Genomic DNA, 23,301 nt, shown 5'->3' with positions numbered 1-23,301 from the left:
CTCAAAGGGCAAATTTCAAATGCTGCATGGCATTTTCTGACATAATTAATACAGCAAACAAGGATTTCTTTCTGCATCCCTCTGAAGAATTCATTGGAACTGCCAGGTGCTAACTGAGCGTGGATTAGGCCAGCAGCATCACAACAGAACTTCAGGAGTCTGAGTGGGAGATTCTGAAAAGCAGTTGTGATTTGTAATCTGAGATCTATATGGTTTTGTTTATACACTGTGCTTTACAGTCTGAGGCTGGAATCAGAGAACCACAGAATGGCTCAGGTTGGAAGGGACCTCAGAGTTCATCTCCTCCAACCTCCCCGCTATGGGCAGGGACAACTCTCAACTAGTCTCGGCTTCTCAAGGCTTCATCCAACTTGGCCTTCAAAACCCCCAGGCAGGAGGCAGCCACAGCCTTCCTGAGCAGCCTATCCCAGACTCTCACCACCCTCACACTGAAGAGCTTCTCCCCAAGCTCCAGTCCAACCCTGCTCTCCCTCAGTTTCAAACCATTCCCCCTTGTCCTGTCTCTAGGCACCCTCAGGGAAAGTCCCTGGCGGATTCCTTCAGCTATTGGAGATACATCTTTTCAGGGTCAAAAAAGGAGGAGAAAATGAACCAACACTGAGTGGGTTTACAGTGAGATCAGTCAGGTCAGTGCTGAGCATTTTTGGGAATCCCAGGCAATGGCAGCTAAAATGCTCCTTATGCTGGCTGGGTAGGAAAAATGTGCAACCTACAGAGGCCACCTTAAGGCAGAATTATCAGCAGCTGCTTCCCAGTCTGAGACAGAAAAGTGCTTTTTAAGGAAGGCTGTTGGGAATTCTCTCACAACTATGTCAACCCACAGCAGCATGCTGGTGATGACTGAGTAAATGGAGATGAAAGGAGGAAGTTCAGAGGAGTTGCCATATTTCTTTCCAGGTGTTTTTTGGGCAGTTTTTTTAGCTTGGGGTTGTTTAGCCTGGAGAAGAGGAGGCTCAGGGGTGACCTTGTTGCTGTCTACAACTACCTGAAAGGAGGCTGTAGCCAGGTGGGGTCGGTCTCTCCTCCCAGGCAACCAGCAATAGAACAAGGGGACACAGTCTCAAGTTGTGCTGGGGGAGGTCTAGGCTGGATGTTAGGAGGAAGTTCTTCCCAGAGAAAGTGATTGGCATTGGAATGGGCTGCCCGGGGAGGTGGCAGAGGCACCATCCCTTGAGGTCTTCAAGAAAAGATTGGATGAGGCACTTAGTGCCATGGTCTAGTTGACTGGATAGGGCTGGGTGCTAGGTTGGGCTGGATGATCTTGGAGGTTTCTTCCAACCTGGCTGATTCTATGAGAAGTATCCGAGTTGTCTGTGATGCCTTCATAATGGCTATGGCCCTTGTGAGACCTGGCATGCCTGTGTTGGTGCAGTGGGTTCAACACCCTTGTCATGCCTCAGGCTCAGAGGATGCCCCCCTGCTGGTCACACAGGGCTAAGCCCTGGCAGCTGAGTACCCATACTGGTAAATTGGTACCTTGATGCTGACTCTACTTGGGCCAGTTGTTGCCCTTGTAGACAATATGTGGGCATGGAAACCCTTGCCCATGTTGGAAGATGGAATAGAAGGGGTGAGACCTGTGCTGAGCTCTTTGGTGTGAGGGCATAACTGGCCCTGTGCTGTCTTGTTTCATGATGAAAGCGTGGCCAGTGTGTACAGGCTGCAAAGCTGAGCTAGGGTGGGTTTTTTAGCTGCTCTGCAGGGTTCCTGCCTGCCTTGTGCAGTGGGGAATGTCCTGAACAGTTGTATGAACTCTTCAGATTTTCCTGGGACAGAAACAGAAACGGGGAGGATTTGCATAAAGGATATTTCAGGATTTATAACTTCCTCCCAGCAGCTCTTGGTGAGGCCTCTGCCAGCATCCTGTGTTGCTCTTGCAGAATCACTGCTTTGCTGCAGCTCCAGCAGAACCCTTACTTGTAGCTCACAGTCCAAGGATGTTCAGACCTAACCACAGATGACAGGGAGATGCACATCATCCTTTTTTTGGCTCATCATCCACCTCTCCCGTTCAGGACAGCCTTTCTCTGGCCCCATTTGGTTTTCAGTTTATAATTCCTTTTCCAGAATACTGAATTTCTACCTGCAGTGGAGGCAGCTTGACAGCACAGAGGTCTCCTGTCTTAGGGGCACACATGCTGCCAATGCCACTGGAGACAGGTGAGCCCTTTCAAAGACCTTTTAAACCCATCATCTCCACAGCCTGTGTGGCCATTTGTTAACAACAAATGGCAGTTAGGGCGGCTGGAAACAGGGAGGAGCCATTAGGTGGATCTGAACTATGTGTCATCTGTTTGGAGCTGTATCCTCTTACCCACTGCCTCTTCTAAGAGGGCCATTCCCTGGGGATTTGTCAGATCAGAGGGAAAGAGGAGACCCATCTGCAACCTCCTGACTTGCCAGTCAGCAAGAGATGATCTCCCACAAAGGGATGAGGGTGATGGGCTGAGGTCAGCTAAGTGCATATATGGTAGTGAAAGCACCAGTGCCACCACAGTGGGAGAGCCCAGCTGATGTGACTGCTGGGGAGGGCACCTTTGGAGTGGGCAGACAAAGAAGGATGGATTGTTGGGTGAGTCACTGCAGAATACTTGGCATTGCCATCAGATCAATGGGCTCAGGCTGGTCTGGCAGTTTCCTTTCTGGGCAGGGATCTCCAGGAGCAGGAGGAGCTGGTGGGTGTCTGCCACTCACAGCCTCTCTGTTTGCTTTGGGCTAAAAATACTCTGCAAACTTGGGTTTTATTTTCCATTCCTAACAGCTGAGCCCTGCTCTGTAGGGAATGAATGCCTTATCCCACTGTGAAAACATCCAAACAGGTGGAAAGGACAAGGGAGGGGAGAAAGGGAGGGTGGAGAGTCTGCTTTGAGAGAGAAATCCTGTTTCCTTTCTAAATACAGAGTGAAGGTCCTGTAGGTTATTTTAAAACCAAAATTTGTATTCTCATCCTCATCTGTTTGCTTCTGTGAAAGAGCTTTGTGCTGGGAGGCATCAGGAAGGACACAGTTGTGGGGAAGGAGGAAAGAGAAAATACTCAGCACTCTGCTGCTGTTGGAGTGAGACCCAAGAATTCTGCCAACAGACTACACTTTTCACCTGTAACTTCTGTCCTGCCAGTTGGAGTCTCCCATTCAGCTCTTGATAAGAACTACCCCAGTTTGGAGACAGCTCTGCCAAAGGTGCTGAGTGGTGGTGCTGGTTCTAGAGCCGCCCCTGCGCCTCTCAGCACAGCAAAGGCTATCGAACAGGCTGAACTGTGCTGAATGTTGTGTTTGCCACTTTCCAGTAGGGAAATATTTTCCATTGAGAAGCATGATCCTGCCTGCTAAGGCTTTCTCCATCCAAATCCTGTCTGGATTGCAAGTAATTCTGCAAAGGCTAATGCCCTAATCCATTCTGGTACTGTATGTCTTTAGAGAAGCTTTTTTAGAACAGAAAAACAAGGAAAAGAGTGCAGAGATTTGGGCTGTACAGAATGTAATCAATAAAGTTATTCAAACTGGGACACAAAAGCACTCACACACATCATTAGGGCAGAGACTTTAATCCACTGAGGTTTATAAATGAGGAATTTCTTAAGTAGCACCTGAGATTTCCCTCCCCCCTCTCCCCTTACACCCCTCCCACCTTCACCCCCCAAGACTTTAGGGCTTTGTGAATTGTAAATCCTGCCAAAAATAAAAACCTTTTTCGAATAAATATTGAGGAGGAAAAGTAAAAAAGAGGAGTAAAAGGCAGTCAAGCTGAAATCTGATAAACAGCCTCAAGATGTCAGCCCTTTCAGGAGTCACCACCTCAGACTCTCCCCTAGGTGATGGAAGTTAGTGAATAATCTTAAAGAGAGAGGAGGAAAAGTGGTGCTGGTGAGAAGGGCAAAGCCACTCTGGTTTCACCTGCCCTACACCTCAGCCTTAGGGTTTGAATTCCTCTAGAGGTTCTTCCTGCCATTCCCACTTAGTCTGCTGATCACCTAAACAAGGGCCAGCTGCACATCCCACCTGCCTCTGCTGGTCAACAGCCTGGGACTGTGTGCGCCCTGAGTTTGCCTTGCCTGTTGCCAGCAGATTTCTGTCCTGTAGTGAAGGCAGCCAGGCCAGAGGAGGGTCAATGGCATGAAACCAGGGGCACTCTTCCTCAGGCAGGTGAGCACAGCCTGCATTGTGCCCTTACAGGTGCAACCTTCAGCTGGAGTGCCCCAAAGGCAGCCATACAGGGCTGCTGTCAGCTCAGGAACGCAGATTAGAATCATAGAGTCATAGAATCAACCAGGTTGGAAGAGACTTCAAAGATCATCCAGTCCAACCTAGCACCCAGCCCTAGCCAGTCAACCAGACCATGGCACTAAGTGCCTCATCCAGGCTTTGCTTGAACACCTCCAGGGACGGTGCCTCCACCACCTCCCTGGGCAGCCCATTCCAATGCCAATCACTCTCTCTGCCAACAACTTACTCCTAACATCCAGCCTAGACCTCCCCTGGCACAACTTGAGACTCTGTCCCCTTGTTCTGTTGCTGGTTGCCTGGGAGAAGAGATCAACCCCCACCTGGCTACAATGTCCCTTCAGGTAGTTGTAGACAGCAATGAGGTCAGCCCTGAGCCTCCTCTTCTCCAGGCTAAACACCCCCAGCTCCCTCAGCCTCTCCTCATAGGGTTTGTGCTCCAGGCCCCTCACCAGCTTTGTTGCCCTTCTCTGGACACATTCCAGCACCTCAACATCTTTCTTGAATTGAGGAGCCCAGAACTGGACACAGCACTCAAGGTGTGGCCTGACCAGTGCTGAGTACAGGGGAAGAATAACCTCCCTTGTCCTGCTGGCCACACTGTTCCTGATGCAGGCCAGGATGCCATTGGCTCTCTTGGCCACCTGAGCACACTGCTGGCTCATCTTCAGATACTATCTATCAGTACCCCCAGGTCCCAGGTGGATGCCAGTTTTTATCAGTTTGCATTTGCCTTTCAGTGCATCAGACAGAGGCTGTCTATCTGTTAGGCTTTGGAGAAGAGCTAAAATCAAGCACAGGGCTGAGGGCAAGACTCTCACCTCTCTCCCTCTTGGGGTTCCTAGAGGGATGTAAGCATGCTTGACTTATTCAGTGACTTCAGTCTGTGCATGGCCTGCACCAGTGATAGGCAAATGCTTGGCCAGACATCTCTGGGGACTGTAGAGGCTGCCCAGGGAGGTGGTGGAGTCACTGTCCCTGGAGGTGTTCAAGCAAAGCCTGGCTGAGGCACTTAGTGCCATGGTCTAGTTGACTGGCTAGGGCTGGGTGCTAGGTTGGACTGGATGATCTTGGAGGTCTCTTCCAACCTGGTTGATTCTATGGATGGGCTGTGGCAGTAGCTCTGCCTTGTCTCTAAGAGTTACAATCTTATCCCAGACAAATGGCAAATGGGTTGGTTATGGTTTTGTTTGTGTGTTTGTTTTAGGCCAAGCAAGATTTCTGGGCAGAAAAACTGGACTGAAACGTGGAGGAAGCAGAAGTGTGTGCAGGGGCACTGCTCTTCTGTTGGTTAAACACCCCTTGCCCATGTGTGCTGGTGGCTGCCTGATACCCTTGTCTGAGTTGCAGATGTAGCTGCTGTCCAAGTCCGTGTACTTGTGTGGAGGCAGTGGAAGGACATTGAACCCAAGCTCATCGCAGACTGGGCAGTTCAAAGCTGCTGTTCCTTACTTTGCCCAGCCTCTGCCACTGTAGCTCAGTAACAGGGCACCGTTTTGCAGTCTCAAGTCACTAAGTCTTTGAGGACAAAATGAATTCCTTACCTAACTGAGTTGAAATGAATGGGTGGGTTGATTGGTAGTGATGATTTGGCTGTTTTGCTGTTCAGCTGCTTTTGCAAAGACAGCAGAAGGTGTCATGGTCATGTTTGTGGATAGGCTGTGGAGCACAAAAGGGAAGAGTGATGGAGCTGTTTGATGAAAACAAAGGACAATGATGTCTTGACTGTCAGTTCTCTTTTGTACCTTTATTGCATTTGATTCTCTATGGCCTCTGTGGGCTTCGGATCAGTCAGTTACTAAATCCCCTTCGATCCTTCATGCAAATGACCACAGCAAGTTCCCGATCTGTGTGAATTCCTTCAGCTTCTGGGACAATGTTTACACTGTAACCCAAAGGCAAGTTCTGAGGCTACTTCTCTCGCCCCTAGAAATGAGGATCATTTCTCAGCCATTCCATGCTGTTTCCTTGCCAAATGGGTAACGTGAGGGGAAGGAGGTTGTGTGTGATGCTGTGTGCGCTGTTAGGTAGCCACTGGCAAACACAGGCACTGAGCAGACACTTTGATGTGACAGAAACAGATGTAAAATGTCTAGCAAGAGGATGACAGCTAAAGGCTAATGAAAAGGATGCTCGGAGGTGGAACCAACTGTTCCTTCAAGGTCTGCTGCTAACAGAGAATCCTAGACTGGCTCAGGCTGGAAGGGACCTCAGAGCTCATCTACTCTGACCTCCACCATAGGCAGGGACACCTCTCAACTGGACTCAGCTGCTCAATGCCTCATCCAGCCTGGCCTTCAACACCCCCAGGCAGGAGGCAGCCACAGCCTCCCTGGATCAGCCTATTCCAGTCTCACCACTCTCCTACAGCACTTCTTCCTAAGCTCCAGTCTAGCCCTGCTCTCCCTTAGCTTCAAACCGTTCCCCGTTGTCCTGTCTCTAGATGCCCTCAGGTAAAGTCCTTCTGCAGCTTTCCTGTAGGACCCTTTCAGCTATTGGAAGGCAACTTTAGGGTCTTCTCGGAGCCTTCTCTTCCCTAGGCTGAACAAGCTCAGCTCCCTCAGCCTACCCTGATAGCAGAGGTGCTCCAGCCTCTGTGAAAATGAAGCTCCAAGTTCCCCTCATCTAAGCTGTTTATGACAAGCAGTGCTGCAGGGGAGGAGCAGGCTCTCTAAGACTTGAAGACAGCTTTGGGAGGACCTCCTGGCAAAAAAAAGCTTTTAAGAGACAAGGTGGAGAGGTGACTTCTCTCGTCTGGGACACAGACCCAGACAAAGCTTGGTGGCTGTGGTGAATAAAGCCAACTTCTCTGGCAGAGCTCTGCAGGTAACATGGGCTTGGTGTCACTGTGCTGTCACCATGCTGAGCTGAAGCTTTACATGCCCTGGCTGATGTGACCCAATCAGTGTTTCTTCCCATTGGCTGCTGCTTCTCTGAAAGTCCTGCTCACAGATCCTGGGGTGAAGGTACAACTTCACTCAATTCAGCCAGGAGGAAAGGGACCTGGGGGTACTGATAGATAGTAGCTGAAGATGAGCCAGCAGTGTGCCCAGGTGGCCAAGAGAGCCAATGGCATCCTGGCCTGTATCAGGAACAGTGTGGCCAGTAGGACAAGGGAGGTTATTCTTGCCCTGTACTCGGCACTGCTCAGGCCACAGCTTGAGTGCTGTGTGCAGTTCTGGGCCCCTCAATTCAAGAGAGATATTGAGGTGCTGGAACGTGTCCAGAGAAGGGCAACAAAGCTGGTGAGGGGCCTGGAGCACAAATCCTATGAGGAGAGGCTGAGGGAGCTGGGGGTGTGCAGCCTGGAGAAGAGGAGGCTCAGGGCTGACCTCATTGCTGTCTACAACTACCTGAAGGGACGTTGTAGGGGTTGGTCTCTTCTGCCAGGCAACCAGCAACAGAACAAGGGGACAGAGTCTCAAGTTGTGCTGGGGGAGGTCAAGGCTGGATGTTAGGAGGAAGTTCTTGCTAGAGAGAGTGATTGGCATTGGAACGGGCTGCCCAGGGAGGTGGTGGAGGCACCGTCCCTGGAGGTGTTCAAGCAAAGCCTGGATGGGGCACTTAGTGCCATGGTCTGGTTGACTGGACAGGGCTGGGTGCCAGGTTGGGCTGGATGATCTTGGAGGTCTCTTCCAACCTGGTTGATTCTATGATACTACAGGTTGCTGCATTTCCCATGCCAGTCACTGGAATCCTGCCTGAAAAGACACCAATCCCCTTGGAGCAGCAGTTGGAACCTGGACCCTGAAATATCCCTCCAACAGCTGCGTGATGGTGAGTCCTGGGTCATCAGTCCTGGGTCATCCCAAAGCAGTCCCCAGCCGTGGCTGTTGTTTTTATCTGCTCAGTAGAGACTGAAGAGGAACCCAAATAACAGGGCTGAAAGACTGATCTTTGTCAGGGATGCAGACACTGGCTGCACTGTAGCTTCACCACAGGCATGTGTGTGACACAAAGTCAGGGAGGCAAAGAAAATGGGAGTGCTCCATGGGAGCCTGCAGAGCTGGCATTTAACCCCTGGAGTTTGCAGCTCGAAGGGAACAGTGACCCTGTATTTCCCAGAGGAGGAGTTGAGTTAGGTCTGGTTTCAAAAAGGGCATTCAGATCAGCTGAGCTGGAGCCAATACTGAAAACAGAGCTGCCAAATTTATCATTGACCAGAAGATTTGTATGGGGCCAAAGGAGGTTGGCACAGAGAGATTAGAAGCAGATTACCAGCATGCTTTTAGCTTCATTTGTTTCTAGAAGCAAATAATTAGCCTCAGGCACAACCTCAACCTTTAATAAGTTTTAAAATATGAATTACTGTCACAAAAAAGAGTGATTAGAAATTATAGGAACTATTGCTTCTACCAGAAGAAATTAATTCCCACCCAAATTAAATTCAATCAGTGCAGTTTCCATAGCACTGGTACATTTTGTTGCCAAAAAAAAAAAAAAAAGGCCAATTTCAAGAAACTCCTCTAGTGTCTGTCTTCAAATCCTTGGTGAAACCTGCCTAAAGGTAAAAGAGGATGAAAGGGGCAGCACTGCCAGCACGAATGGGGTCATTTATTGCTGCAGCTTTGTCACAAAATGGGGGAAATTGCTGGTAGTGGCTTTTTAGGAGATAAAGTATCATAGAGTCGTAGAATCAACCAGGTTGGAAGAGACCTCCAAGATCATCCAGTCCAACCTAGCACCCAGCCCTGTCCAGTCAACCAGACCATGGCACTAAGTGCCTCAGCCAGGCTTTGCTTGAACACCTCCAGGGATGGTGACTCCACCACCTCCCTGGGCAGCCCATTCCAATGCCAATCACTCTCTCTGCCAACAACTTCCTCCTAACATCCAGCCTAGACCTTGCCTGGCACTACTTGAGACTGTGTCCCCTTGTTCTGTTGCTGGTTGCCTGGCAGAAGAGACCAACCCCACCTGGCTACAGCCTCCCTTCAGGTAGTTGTAGACAGCAATGAGGTCATCCCTGAGCCTCCTCTTCTCCAGGCTGCACACCCCCAGCTCCCTCAGCCTCTCCTCATAGGATTTGTGCTCCAGGCCCCTCACCAGTTTTGTTGCCCTTCTCTGGACACGTTCCAGCACCTCAACATCTCTCTTGAATTGAGGAGCCCAGAACTGGACACAGCACTCAAGGTGTGGCCTGAGCAGTGCTGAGTACAGGGGAAGAATAACCTCCCTTGTCCTGCTGGCCACACTGTTCCTGATGCAGGCCAGTAGGCTGATTAATCCTGATTTCTGGATTCCCAGAATCCTAGAATGGCTCAGGTTCAGAGGGACAAGAGTGCAGAACAGAAGCACTTGTGTGTACAGAAAGGTGCTCATGCATGCAGAGACACTGCATGAGGGATTTGCCTAAGGCCTGCAGATGCTTTGGATGAGATACCAAAGACAGCAGAGGGTAACAAACAGCACAGAATGCTGTTAGAAGGGACCTCAGAGTTCATCTACTCCAACCTCCCCACCATGGGCAGGGACACCTCTCAACTGGACTCAGATGCTCAAGGCTTCATTCAACCTGGCCTTCAACACTCCCAGGGAGCAGACAGACACAGCCTCCTTGCCCAGCCTATTCCAGAGTCTCACTACCCTCACACTGAAGAATTTCTTCCTCTGATTCAGTCTAACCCTGCTCTCCCTCAGCTTCAAACCATTCCCCCTTGTCCTGTCTCTAGGCACCCTGATGAAAAGTCCTTCTGCAGCCTTCCTGCAGGATCCCTTCAGGCACTGGAAGGCAGTGAGCATTCAAGTAGCTTTCTTATGCTCTGTTCCCCTATGTTGCTTTGAAAGACTCAGTTACTGAAATTAAGGAGAACTGAGGTGTAGAAGAAGATTGTCCCACGTCTCAGGGGAAGCAAAATTATGAAGGCAAATGGAAGCAAACTTTCCACACTGGGCTAGATTCTACAGATGGGTTTTATAAGATGAAGCTTTATTCTGCAGGTGCTTTTGCAGCCTTTTCATCTCCATGATGGGCTTTTTTTGGTCCCCAAATGAAAACTGCTGAGTGCATCCAGCTTCCTCCTTTCCTGGGATAACATCTTGCCCATACTATGCCTCTAGCACTGTTTTCTTCTGCCTCCCCATCCTGCCTGTCCTCATTTGGTGTCGTCTACCTGACCAGCTGAAGACAAATTATTAGGAAGCCAGAGCAGAAGCTAAGATCGAGGTCTCTGGTACACATCTGCTACGAGATCATCCCTGATCCTTCCTTTGTCAGGCAGGGCTGAAGTGATCTTAAATGACAGACCTGGGACAGGGTTGAGCACCAGATTTGGTAGAGTTAAAGGATGAACTTGATGATCTTAAAGGTCCTTTCCAAACAAAGGAATTGTATGTTTCTGTGCTTCTGCCCTGCCATGGGGCTAGGACAGGCAGAAGTGGATGGAAACACTTCACAGAACATCAAGGGCTGGAAGGGACCTGGAAAGGTCATCTAGTCCAACCCCCCTGAGGAGCAGGATCACCTATACCAGATCTCACAGGACCTCTGCCACAGGAGATCCACAATCAGGGCTCTTCATTTCCTGGATGACAGTGTAGCTCCCTGTCCCACTCTGGCATCCAGGTCACACTTGGTGTCTTGTGACTTACCCACTGCTTCTCTCCTAGGCAGTTTTGCATTCCAGCACTACAGGTTCAGCTGTTACCAGAACACTCAGGCCATTACTGCTGGAAAGGGAGCTCCCATCCAAAAAATGCCCAGAACCTACCAGCCCTCTCCAAGGCTTTTGGTAAGTAAGGAGCTGTGTCTCTTCACAAGGGTGTCCTGATGTCTGCTCAGTGCCATCACAGTCTGCTTCAGGGAATGTGCTTGGGAAGGTGAGGCAAGAGCGAGACACAAGCCCCACTGCCACCTCCCAGTTAAAGGTGGCCACTGGCCTGGCAGGGCAGTGACTGCTACAAGAGCATGATGGGGGCAAGAGCTAACCTTACTGCTTCACAGCATCTTAGGAGAGAGGCTGACTGGGACAAGCTGCATGGGTGCAGCTGCAGCAACTCAGGACAGGCTGAGGGAGCTGGGAGAAGAGAAGGCTCCAAGCAGACCTTAGAGCTGCCTTCCAATACCTCAGAGAGGCTACAAGAAAGCTAGGAAGGGACTTCTGACAAGGGCTTGTGGGGATAGGAAGAGGGGCAATGGCTTTGAGCTGGAAGAGGCCAGATTTAGACTGGATATTAGAAAGAAGTTCTTCACTGCAGTGATGGTGAGACTCTGGAACAGGCTGCCAAGGGAAGTTGTGGATGCCTCCTTCCTGGAGATATTGAAGGCAAGGTTGGATGGGAACTTGAGCAACCTGCTCTAGTGGAAAGTGTCCCTGCCCATGGCATGGGGGTTGGACCTAGATGATACTTAAGGTCTCTTCCAACCTAGACCATTCTGTGCACCTATGAATCTATGATGCTCAGCATGGCCTCCTTGAGAAGTGCCACTAAACCCACATTTTAGTTAGGGTAAAAGGCTTTGCAAATCCATGTCTGAGCAAGGGAGGGGAGAGGAGGGGAAGGACATAAACGTGGGCTAAGGCATGGCAAATATGTGAGCTGCTCTAAAAGCAGGATGTGTCATGGGCTCACTATTTGTCAGTGCTTCATCACACTGAGTTGATGGTGGCATTAAAAGTGGAGAGGAAATAAAGAGGGCACCATTGCTATGAGTGGCTGGAGATACTCCCTCCACACTTTGGTTCCTTCAGGAAGCTGTGAGCAGGTTTGTGTGCATAAGAAAGTGTGCTACACAATGCTGGCCTTTCTTCTCCTTTTCAATTACTCATACTGTGAAGTATGTAGCCAAAAAAAACCCCAAAACACAACAAAGGAAAAGAAAGAAAAAGTTTGAGGCTTCTTTTGCTCTTCAGAAACAGCAGCACCAGGCTGAGAGGCAAAGCTATGCTGAGAACGAGTCTGCTTGGCCATTCTGGGACTGAATTTTGTGTAGTGGGTTTTGGTTTTGGAATGCCAGCATCTCTCCTGTGCTGCTGGCTGGAGTTGTTACTCTCATAGAATGCCAGGGGGGCTGCAAGGGACCTGGAAAGCTCATCTAGTCCAACCCCCTTGCCAAAGTAGGATCACCTAGACCAGATCACACAGGAACATGTCCAGGTGGGTTCTGAATGTCTTTAGAGAGGGAGACTACACAGTTCCCTTGGGCAGCCTGTTCCAGTGTTCTGTCACCCTCACAGGGAAAAAATCCTCCTCATGTTCAAATGAAACTTCCTGTGCCTCAACCTCCCCACCTTTGCCCCTTGTCCTGTCATTGGGCAGCACCCAGCAGAGCCTGGCTCCAGCCTCCTGGCACTCACCCTTGACATATTTATGACCACTGATGAGGTCACCTCTCAGTCTCCTCCTCTCCAAGCAGCACAGCCTCAGCTCCCTCAGGCTCTCCTCATAACAGAGATGTTCTGTTCCCTTAATCATCTTTGTGGCTCTGCACTAGACTGTCTCAAGCAGTTCTATGTCCCTCTTGAACTGGGGGTCCAGAACTGGACACAGTACTCCAGATGCAACCTCACCAGGGCAGAGTAGAAGGACAGGAGAACTTCTCTCAACCTACTAAGCACAGCCATTATAATGCACCCAAAATAGCACCCCTCCTGGTGTCACCAGAGCATGATGCTGGCTCATGGTCAACCTTCCATCTACTAGGACCCAGAGATCTTTTTCCCCTTTGCTGCCTTCCATCAGGTCAGTCCCCAGCCTATATTGATCCATGGGGTTGTTCCTTCCCAGGTGCCACACTCCACACCTGTCCTCTCTTATGTAGAGAGGACAAGGCAAACTGTTGCCCCTGAGTCCTGACCTCCACAAAGCAGTGACTGTTGTCCTGCTGCATGAGGGTCAGCAGGCTGGTGCTAGGGAAGGAGCCTGCAGCCCTCAGAGGGACTGGGGCAAGGTGGAAAGCTCAGAGTGAAAGGACAGCCCTCAGGGGAACACGATGCTGCAGCACACAACTCTCAGGCTCAGTAGCTGATCTCCTTCCCTAGGGATTGTTTCTGACCCACCTTGGTTTTTGCTCCTTGAGAAGAAAGGATCCTGGCCACTACACACAGCAAGGAGGAATGTGGGAGGCTGAGCTCACAGCATCACAAAATGGTTTGGGTTGGAAGGGATCTTCAAGACTGTCTAGTTTCAGTCCCTGCTGTGGGCATGGGCACATTCTACTAAACCAGGTTTGCTCAAGGCCTCATCCCACCTGGCCTCAAACACCTCCAGGGAGGAGGCATACAGAACCTCCCTGGGCAACCTGTGCCAGGCTCTCACCACCTTCACTGGAAATATTTTTTTCCTTCTATAAAGTCTAAATGAGGTCTTCAGATCCTCTCTGACACCTTAAGCTTCAAATGAGGTTATGGCACTGCTGTCTTGCAACTGGGCTGTGTTCAAAAGTGGGCACAAGTTCTGCAGGAAGGGCTTGGAAGGCAAAATGGGAAGGTATGTACCTGAGCATTTACATCTTGTGCTGATGTCCACTCTAAGGAGTTCAGCTGGGTTTGTTTTTTAACTGACTCCTTTGGCCATTGCATTCTGAGATCATTTAATGCAGCCCAGAGGGCAAATCATGTCCTAGAATCATAGAATCAGTCAGGATTGGAAGGGACCACAAGGAGAAGCCAGTTCCAACCCCCTGCCATGCCCAGGGACACCCTACCCTAGAGCAGGCTGCCCACAGCCTCATCCAGCCTGGCCTTAAACACCTCCAGCCATGGGGCCTCAACCACCTCCCTGGGCAATCCATTCCAGGCTCTCACCACTCTCATGCTCAACAACTTCCTCCTCACATCCAGGCTGAACCTACCCATCTCCAGCTTTGCTCCATTCCCCCTAGTCCTGGCACTCTCTGGTAGCCTAAAAAGTCCCTCCCCAGCTTTTTTGTAGGCTCCCTTCAGATACTGGAAGGTCACCTGGGAGCCTCCTCCAGACTGAACAGCCCCCAACTCTTTCAGTCTGTCCTCACAGCAGAGCTGCTCCAGCCCTCTGAACACCCTCGTGGCCCTTCTCTGGACACCTTCCAGCATCTCCACATCCCTCTTATAAGAGTGGCTCCAGAACAGGATGCATCCAGAGGAGTGTGGGCAGCATAATTTCTGTGTGCAGCCACTTCAGAGTAACCACAGGCACAAATCCAGGCTGGGTGCAGGTAGCTTGAGATCAGCTCTGAAGGCAAAGGCTTGGGGGTGTTGGTTGCTGAGAAGCTCCCCATGTGCTGGTCTGCATCCAGAGCAGTGTGGGCAGCAGGGCAAGAGAGGGGATTCTGCCCCTTGACTCTGCTCTGCTGAGACCTCACCTCCAATCCTGCCTCCAGGTCTGGTGTCCCCAGCATAAGGAGGACACAGAGCTGGTGGAGGAGAGAGTCCAGAGGAGGCCACAAAGATGATCCAAGGGCTGGAACATCTCTGCTATGAGGATAGGCTGAGGCAGCTGGGGTTGTTCTGCCTGCAGAAAAGAAGACTCTGGGGGGACCTTAAAGCTGCCTTCCAATAGCTAAAGGGGTCCTCCAGAAGGGCTGCAGAGGGTCTTTTCCTGAGGATGTCTAGAGACAGGACAGGAGGAATGGTTTGAAGCTGAGGGAGAGCAGAGTTAGACTGGGGCTCAGGAAGATCACAAATAGCGAGGGGCTGGTGGGGGATGTGGTGGCCAAGCCACTCTCAATTTATCAACAGTCCTGGCTCACTGGAGAGGTCCCCAAAGGCTGGAAGCTGCCTATGTGATGCCATCCACAAGAAGGGATGGAGGTAGGAACTGGGAAATTCCAGACCTGTCAGCCTGACCTCAGTGCCAGGCAAGGGCATGGAACAGGTCATCCTGAGTGTCATCACAGAGCACCTACAGGATGGCCAAGGGATCAGGCCCAGCCAGCATGGGTTTAGGAAGGGCAGGTCCTGTCTCACCAACCTGAGCTCCTTTTATGATCAGGTTCCCTGCCTGGTGAATGTGGGGCAGGCTGTGGGTGTAGTCTACCTGGACTTCAGCAAAGCCTTTGACACTGTCTGCCACAACAAGCTCCTGGCCAAGCTGGCACCTCCTGGCTTGGCCAGATCCATCTTGGTATGGGTCAAGAAATGGCTGGAGGGCTGGGCCCAGAGAGTGGTGGTGAATGGTGCCACATCCAGTTGGCAGCTGTCACTAGTGGTGTGCCCCAGGGGTCAGTGCTGGGCCCAGTCCTGTTCAATATCTTTATTGATGATCTGGAGGAGGGGATTGAGTACAGCAGGTGTGGATCTGTTGGAGGGCAGGAGAGCCCTGCAGAGGAACCTTGCCAGGCTGGATGGGTGGGCAGAGGCCAATAGGATGAGATTGAACAAGGCCAAGTGCAGGGTTCTACACTTTGGCCACAACAACCCCAAGCAGAACTACAGGCTGGGGACAGAGTGTCTGGAGAGCAGCCAGGCAGAGAGGGACCTAGGGGTGCTGATAGATAGTAGCTGAAGATGAGCCAGCAGTGTGCCCAGGTGGCCAGGACAGCCAATGGCATCCTGGCCTGCATCAGGAACAGTGTGGCCAGTAGGACAAGGGAGGTTATTCTGCCCTGTACTCAGCACTGGTCAGGCCACACCTTGAGTGCTGTGTCCAGTTCTGGGCTCCTCAGTTCAAGAGAGATGTTGAGGTGCTGGAACATGTCCAGAGAAGGGCAGCAAGGCTGGTGAGGGGCCTGGAGCACAGATCTGTGAGGAGAGGCTGAGGGAGCTGGGGGTGTGCAGCCTGGAGAAGAGGAGGCTCAGGGGTGACCTCATTGCTGTCTACAACTACCTGAAGGGACATTGTAGCCAGGTGGGGGTTGGTTTCTTCTGCCAGGCACCCAGCAACAGAACAAGGGGACACAGTCTCAAGTTCTGCCAGAGGAGGTCTAGGCTGGATGTTAGGAGGAAGTTGTTGGCAGAGAGAGTGATTGGCATTGGAATGGGCTGCCCAGGGAGGTGGTGGAGTCACTGTCCCTGGAGGTGTTCAAGCAAAGCCTGGCTGAGGCACTTAGTGCCATGGTCTGGTTGACTGGACAGGGCTGGGTGCTAGGTTGGATTGGATGATCTTGGAGGTCTCTTCCAGCCTGGTTGATTCTATGATTCTAAGAAGTTCTTCAATGTAAAGGTGGTGAGACTCTGGAATAGGCTGCTCAGGGAGGTTGTGGCTGCGTCCTGCCTGGGGCTGTTGAAGGCCAGGTTGGATGAGGCCTTGAGCAGCTGAGTCTAGTTGAGAGGTGTCCCTGCCCATGGTAGGGAGGTTGGAGTAGGTGAGCTCTGAGATCCCTCCCAGCCTGAGCCATTCTAGGATTCTGTGGCTCTATGATCACTCATGTTGGAGGCTGTTCAGTTGTTCAAATTTCATTTCCTAGTGCAAGCAAAACACAAACTTTTGGAGTTTCCTTGTTTTGCACGTTTTGTGAGGTGGGGAGACTCAACCTGTACTACCTGTGGCATTGTCCACGCAAGGGTTCTTCGATCACAAGCTCCAACACCAGACAATAGACTGGACTGGCTCCAGAGGAGTTGTTTAGTCCCATATATAATTATTACCTTGTAAACAGGATGCACCTTTAAGTTACAATTTAAATATGATAAATGGGCCAAGCCCAAGAGTTTTATTATCCCTGGGCACAGTTATTACCAAGTTAACAGGAAACACCTGCGAGTTATTGTTATAATTAGAGAGGGCTGAAACAGGGGGAAATGTTTTGGTGGTGGTGGGGGAAAAACCTGAATGATTGAAGTGATTTTAATTCTGAAAGCAACAGGATTTTATGCATTCTTTTTACTGAAATCAGGTTTTAGTGTTGGCACTTGTAGAGGCTGCCTGCACTTTGCCACTGAGAAGTGGCTGTGGGTAAAGTACTAAGAGGAAAATGTAAAGCCATGGCAAAAAAAGTAGTAAGAGGAAAATGTAAAGCCATGGCAAATTAAAGCCTCATTGAAGCAGTGCTCAGAGGTTTTGTTTGATAGGAACTGTAACAGTGTGGGCAGCTTTGCTGGTTAACAGCTTTTCTTCCCTGAAAGAAGTATTTTTCAGTTGAAATAAGGAATCAACAAGCTCTTTTAAATATTATTTTAGTGGAAATCACAGAATGGTAGAAACACAGAATGAGAGAGCTGGGAAGGGACCTCCACAGGTCATCCAGTCCAACCCCCCTGCCAGAGCAGGAGCACCCAGGGCAGGTCACACAGGAACACGACCAGGTGGGTTTGGAATGTCTCCAGAGGAGACTTCTCAACCTCTTTGGGCAGCCTGCTCCAGGGCTCTGCCACCCTCACAGCAAAAGTTTTCCCTTCTGTTCCCATGGAACCTCCTCTGCTCCAGCTTGCCCCCAGTGCCCCTTGTCCTGTCATTGGACATCCCTGAGCAGAGCCTGGCTCTGTCCTCCTGACGCTCCCCTGCACATCTGTATCAACATGAATGAGGGCAGCCCTCAGGCTCCTCTGCTCCAAGCCCCAGCTCCCTCAGCCTGTCCTCACTGGGAGATGTTCCACTGCCTTCAGCATCCTTGTGGCTCTGTGCTGGATTCTCTCAAGCAGTTTCCTGAGGTTCTTGAACTTTTACGGTCCCTTTTAAGGATGATTTTAAAAGCCTCCTTCCAACCCTTAACCTTCTGTGAAGTCAAGTAGAGGACTTTTCAAAAGCTAGCTGACACACACAGTCTCTTCAGCCTTCTCAGACATGATTAGGAAAAGTGTACTTTATAAATGCACTTGTAAAATACAGGATCACTAATTAAAGACAGGACAAATGCACTGCTCCTCTCTGTGACACTACAGGAAGATCAGAGATGCAAACTGACTGCAGACTGTCATGAACAAACACAACATTGAGTGATCTACAGCCTTTACTTCCTGCCATCTTCATAGAATCCTAGAATGGCTCAGGTTGGAAGGGACCTCAGAGCTCATCCTCTCCAATCTCTCCACCATGGGCAGGTACAACTCTCAACTAGACTCTGCTGTTCAAGGCCTCGTCCAACCTGGCCTTCAGCACCCCCAGGCAGGAGGCAGCCACAGCCTCCCTGGGCAGCCTATTCCAGAGTCTCACCACCTTTACATTGAAGAACTTCTTCCTCAGATCCAGTCTAACCCTGCTCTCCCTCAGCTTCAAACCATTCCCTCTTGTTCTGTCTCTAGACACACTCAGGATAAGTCCCTCTGCAGCCTTTCTGAAGCATCCCTTCAGGTACTGGCAGACAGCTCTAAGGTCCTCCTGGAGACTTCTCTAGGCTGAGCAACCTCAGCTGCCTCAGCCCCTCAAGCTCTCTGCCTTTAATTGTCCTTTCCCTTTAAATTCAGATTTGCCTTCTAAACACGCAGCGGTTCAATGCCTTGCTCCTGGCTCTTGTTATGTTATCATTATTGGCTTTTTCAGTTGTGTTACAAGCAAAGGTGAATAAGAGCAGTGACTGGAACACATGCTGCATCTCTTTTCCCTGCTCCCATTGTGCCTGCAGAAGCAGGAGAGGCCACGGCTGAGTAATCCAAATGAGTCAGTTTCTATCTTTAGTGAAACAAGCCTCTGTTCAGCACTCCCCTTTGCCAAGCAGCAGGCAGCAATGGCAAGGAGGTAATTGCTCTGCTGACACATGCCAAGGCTCAGATAAGAACCAAGCTGGGTCCAAGCAGTGTATTAGCAAATTCTCCAAGCACTGACTCTGCAGAATAAGATTCAGCATTTTCATCCTAGATAATATCCTCTAATTAAGCAGTGCACGGTGCTTTACACTAAATACAGGGCTTGAATGAGACTTGGGGAAGGGGATAATGGAGGCTTATTAGGGTAATAAAGAATCATGTGTTCCAGGGCTGACTTCAAAACACGATTAGGCTCCCTTTAAAATAGGCCCAAGTATTTCAGATTTAATCAGTGCCCTGGAGGTTGCTGAAATTATGGAATAGGTTTGGCAATTGATAAGCAGCATCGTTTGTGCTCTTTGGAAGATGGAAATGCTCTGAGGGAAGGAACACCAGGAGCTTTGGTGGCTAAAAGCCACCTTAGGACAGACTCAGAGCCTGGGTGCCTTTTGTCCAGCATTTGGACAAGAAAGCTTTGATTACAAAAGGGAGAACCGTGCTTCTCCAGCTGCCTACAGAAGAAGAGAAGCTAGAAAGGATCTGGGGGCCCTGCAGGACAGAAGGACACTCATGAGCCACCAGTGTGCTCTTATGGGGTTCTTCAGCACAAGAGCTGCAATTCAATCCCTCAGAGGATCTTATAGGAAAGCTGCAGAGAGACTTTTCCTGAGCAAGTCTAGAGACAGGACAAGGGGTAAGCACAGAAACATTCCACTTGGACAAGACCCTCAGGATCACCAATCCAACAGCTATCCCTACTCTACAAAGTCCACCCTAAACCTCAAGCACCATATCCAAATGACTTTTAAACACATCCAGGGTTGCTGACTCCACCACCTCGCTGGGAAGCCCATTCCAATGCCTGACCACTCTTGCTGGGAATGGTTTGAAGCTGAGGCTGAGCAGGGTTAGATTGGATCTTAGGAACAAATTCTTCAACAGAAAGCTGGTGAGATTCTGGAACAGGCTGCTCAGGGAGGCTGTGGCTGCCTCCTGCCTGGGGGTGTTGAAGGCCAGGTTGGATGAGGCCTTGAGCAGCTGAGTGTGGTTGAGAGGTGTCCCTTTGCATGGTGGGGAGGTTGGAGTAGATGAGCTCTGCGGTCCCTCCCAGCCTGAGCTATTCTAGAATGCTGTGATATTTTTCCTCTACCCCCAAAACTGGCTGGATTGACAGAGCAGTCTCCTTGGGTTACTTGCTGACAAACCCCAGCAGTTATTGCTTACTCCCAGAAAGGAAGTGCTGAAGGTTCAGCCGCAGTTGAGGGTGTCTAGAGGCAGGACAAGGGGAATGAGTTGAAGCTTGAGCAGCTGAGTCTAGTTGAGAGGTGTCTCTGCTTGCTCACAGTTGGGAGGTTGGAGTAGATGAGCTCTGAGGTCCCTTCCAACCTGAGCCACTCTGGGATCCTGTGATCACTGTCAGGCAGCATCAGGTGGCTGCTGATGTTGGAATGCAGATGTCCAGGCACAGGGAGCCTATTTTCAAAGCTTTGTGCTGGATGTGTAGGATTTCCTGCATGGACACTAACTCATAGAGGGCTCAGTCCCAAAGAAGGATGGAATTCTACTTTCTCTCAGCAACCTGAACTTGTTTCTGGACTAGTTTGGCATTTGACAGCTGTGCCTGAACCTCTCCTTGAGTCTTTCATTGCAACTGGATGCACAGTATCAGACAGGCCACTGCCTGCCTTCCCAGTTATTTCTTTCTGAGGGAGCACTTTTTCTTCCGCAGCCCCTCTGACATGCATTTGCTATGCCAACAGTCTGGGCCCTTATTCCTGCTTTTTATCAATTCAAATTCTCCTTAGCTGATTACATTGCCACAGAGGAGCCACCCCCTCCCCCCCCTCAGGGGGTTGATCAGGAGGCAAAAAGCTCACCTGAAATCAAAGGGAGTTGCAGCCTGGAGGCTGGGACTGTCTGCCAGGAATACTGGAAAGGCATCATCAAAACACAGCTTGCCATCACCTCTGTGGAACCACAACAGCCAAAAGTGGTTCACTCTTTTTTTAGTGGAAATAATATTTAAGAAGAAAAAAATATTGGAAGGGTGGGAACTCAGCTGAGGGAAGAGTCTGAAGGCAAAACTTGGCTCCTGTGACTATTTTGGTGCATTTGCAGGTGATTATTTCTAGGGCTGGAGCTGGCAGATCTCTCCTTTGTAGATCTTCTCAGATTCATTTGAATTTTCTCACATTTAAAAAAAAATCAAATATTCATCAAGCTTTTTATTTGATTCTTTTATTCTTCCCCCCCCCTGCAGTTTTTCTGCACTTCCCACGTATCTTTCTCCATCTTGGCTGAAGTTAAGCTCTGGGTGATCCATGACTGGTATCTGAGAGTGTAACTTTCAACATTCCCAAAAAAACCCCAACCTCTTAAACCAGCTCAGCCTGACAAGGCACAAAGTGTCCTCCTAATCCCCACAGTTAGCTGCTGACCATCACAGCATTTCATTGCCAGCTTCTCTCAAAGGTTTTATTTAGCTGGTAGGTACCTGGGATAAATCCACACCTGCAGAACAATCACTTGGGCCACAACAATCCCAGGCAATGCTACAGGCTTGGGGCAGAGTGGCTGGAAAGGTGTCTGGCAGAAAGGGACCTGGGCTGTGATCAAGAAGAGGCTGAACGTGAGCCAGCAGTGTGCCCAGGTGGCACAGAAAGCAATTAGCATCCTGGCTTGGATCAGCAATGGTGTGAGCAGCAGGGGCAGGGCAGGCATTGTACCCCTGGACTCAGGACTGGTGAGGCCACCCCTGAGTGCTGGGTTCAGTTTTGGGCACCTCCATACAAGAAAGACATTGAGGGGCAGGAGTGGGTGCAAAGAAGAGCAGTTAAGCTGGGGAAGGGTTTGGAGAATGAGTCTGATGAAGAAGGGTTGAGGGAGCTGGGGTTGTTTAGTGTGAGGGAGAGGAGGCTAAGGGAAGACCTTATGGCCCTCTACAGCTGCCTGAAAGAACAACAGAGGAAGGTGCTGGTCTCATCTGACAGGGAATTAGTGACAGAACAAGAAGGAACAGCCTCAAGCTGCACCAGGTAAGTTTAGGCTGGACATTAGGACAAATGCTGTCACTGCAAGAGTGGTCAGGCATTGGAAGAGGCTGCCCAGGGATGTGGTGGAGTCACCATCCCTGGAGGTGTTTAAAGGGTGTTCAGATGCGGCGCTTAGCAATGTGGTTTAGTGGTGACCCTGGCAGAGTAGGATTCATGGTTGGACCTCTTGACCTAACCCTGCTCTCCCTCAGCTTCAAACCATTCCCCCTTGTCCTGTCTCTAGACACCCTCAGGAAAAGTCCCTCTGCAGCCTTCCTGAAGGATCCCTTCAGGTACTGGCAGACAGCTCTAAGGTCCTGCTGTTCCTTCTCTTCTCCAGGCTGAACAACCCCAGCTCCCTCAGCCTGTGCTCACAGAAGAGGTCCTGCAGCCCTTGGATCCTCTTTGTGGCCTCCTCTGGTCTCTCCTCAGGCTTTTTGAGTGACAAGGTTTTGCCCTTTTCCTGTCTGTAGTTTTTCATCCTGACTCTTTTCAGCCTTGGCCAAGTGAAACATTCCTAAGATGTTTGTAAAAGAGGAGGCTGAGAGGAGACCTCATTGCTGTCTACAGCTACCTGAAAGGACCTTGTGGAGAGGCTGCTGCTGATCTCTTCTCACAGGTAAATAGTGATAGAACAAGAGGGAATGGTCTTAAGCTGCCACTGGGCAGGTTTAGACTGGACCTTAGGAAACCTTTTTTCCCAGCAAGAGTGGTCAGGCATTGGAATGGGCTGCCCAGGGAGGAGGAGTCATTTGGATATAGTGCTTAAGGAGATGTTTTAGGGTGCACCTTGTAGAGTAGGGTTGGACTTAGTGATCCTGAAGGTCTTCTCCACCCTGAATGTTTCTGTGATTCTGTGAAGATCCAAGAGGACTCCATTCAGCAAAGGCATGGGCAGCAGCTTCTTAAAGCCTGCAGCAAGGCTTTTGCCCTCTTTCCGTGGTGTGGCTGCACTCAGAGCCCTCTTTGTTTCTGCAGAGCTTCAGTCCTGCACATCTGGAGCTGTACAGTGCCCCACCAGGAAAGGAAGATGTTTATGGCAAGTGTAAGGATAAATATTTACCAGAGCTCATCTGTAACAACAGAGCAGGGAAGCTATTTAAAAACAATAACAACAATAAAGCAAGCAGCCAAGAAATGATGGAGTGGTTAATCCCATTGGCTGAAGGGATCTATTTTTACACCAGGAATAACAAGCAGCTTTGCAAGAAGTTGTTTTCACCACAGTAGCAATGAGGGGCCCTCTTGAAGAACCAGGCTGCCACCAGCACTGGTTTGACACCAGAAGCAAAGCATTGTTTCTAGGGCATGTAATGGCAGTGGTCACAAGGTTGCCAATTGCTGAGGCTCCAGTCTGAAGGCTCCATCTGATCTATGTGATACTTGGAGCAGAGCCCACAGTGTCAGTGTCACTTGTGCCTCTGCCTAGGATTAGGTTTAGGTGCCTCCCTTCTGGCTGTAGCAGGCTCAAGGAGCAGTTGCTGGTTG

The 23,301-nt window shown here is 50.2% G+C and overlaps 1 protein-coding gene and 1 long non-coding RNA gene across 2 annotated transcripts in view; one reads left to right on the top strand and one right to left on the bottom strand.

Annotated features, from left to right (window-relative positions):
• LOC135174753 (potassium voltage-gated channel subfamily KQT member 1-like) overlaps positions 1 to 23,301 on the bottom strand; it is a 393,404-nt gene that overhangs the window by 51,238 nt on the left and 318,865 nt on the right.
• Positions 13,564 to 22,947, top strand: LOC135174759 (uncharacterized). Its single transcript, XR_010302079.1, has 2 exons — positions 13,564 to 13,670; positions 22,792 to 22,947. It is a non-coding gene; the product is annotated as an uncharacterized LOC135174759 (long non-coding RNA).

This window comes from Pogoniulus pusillus, chromosome 4, assembly GCF_015220805.1.
Source record: "Pogoniulus pusillus isolate bPogPus1 chromosome 4, bPogPus1.pri, whole genome shotgun sequence".
Lineage (NCBI taxonomy): Eukaryota > Metazoa > Chordata > Aves > Piciformes > Lybiidae > Pogoniulus > Pogoniulus pusillus.
The sequence above is the reverse complement of the archived record's forward strand: the minus strand, read 5'-3'. Positions and strand labels throughout refer to the sequence as shown.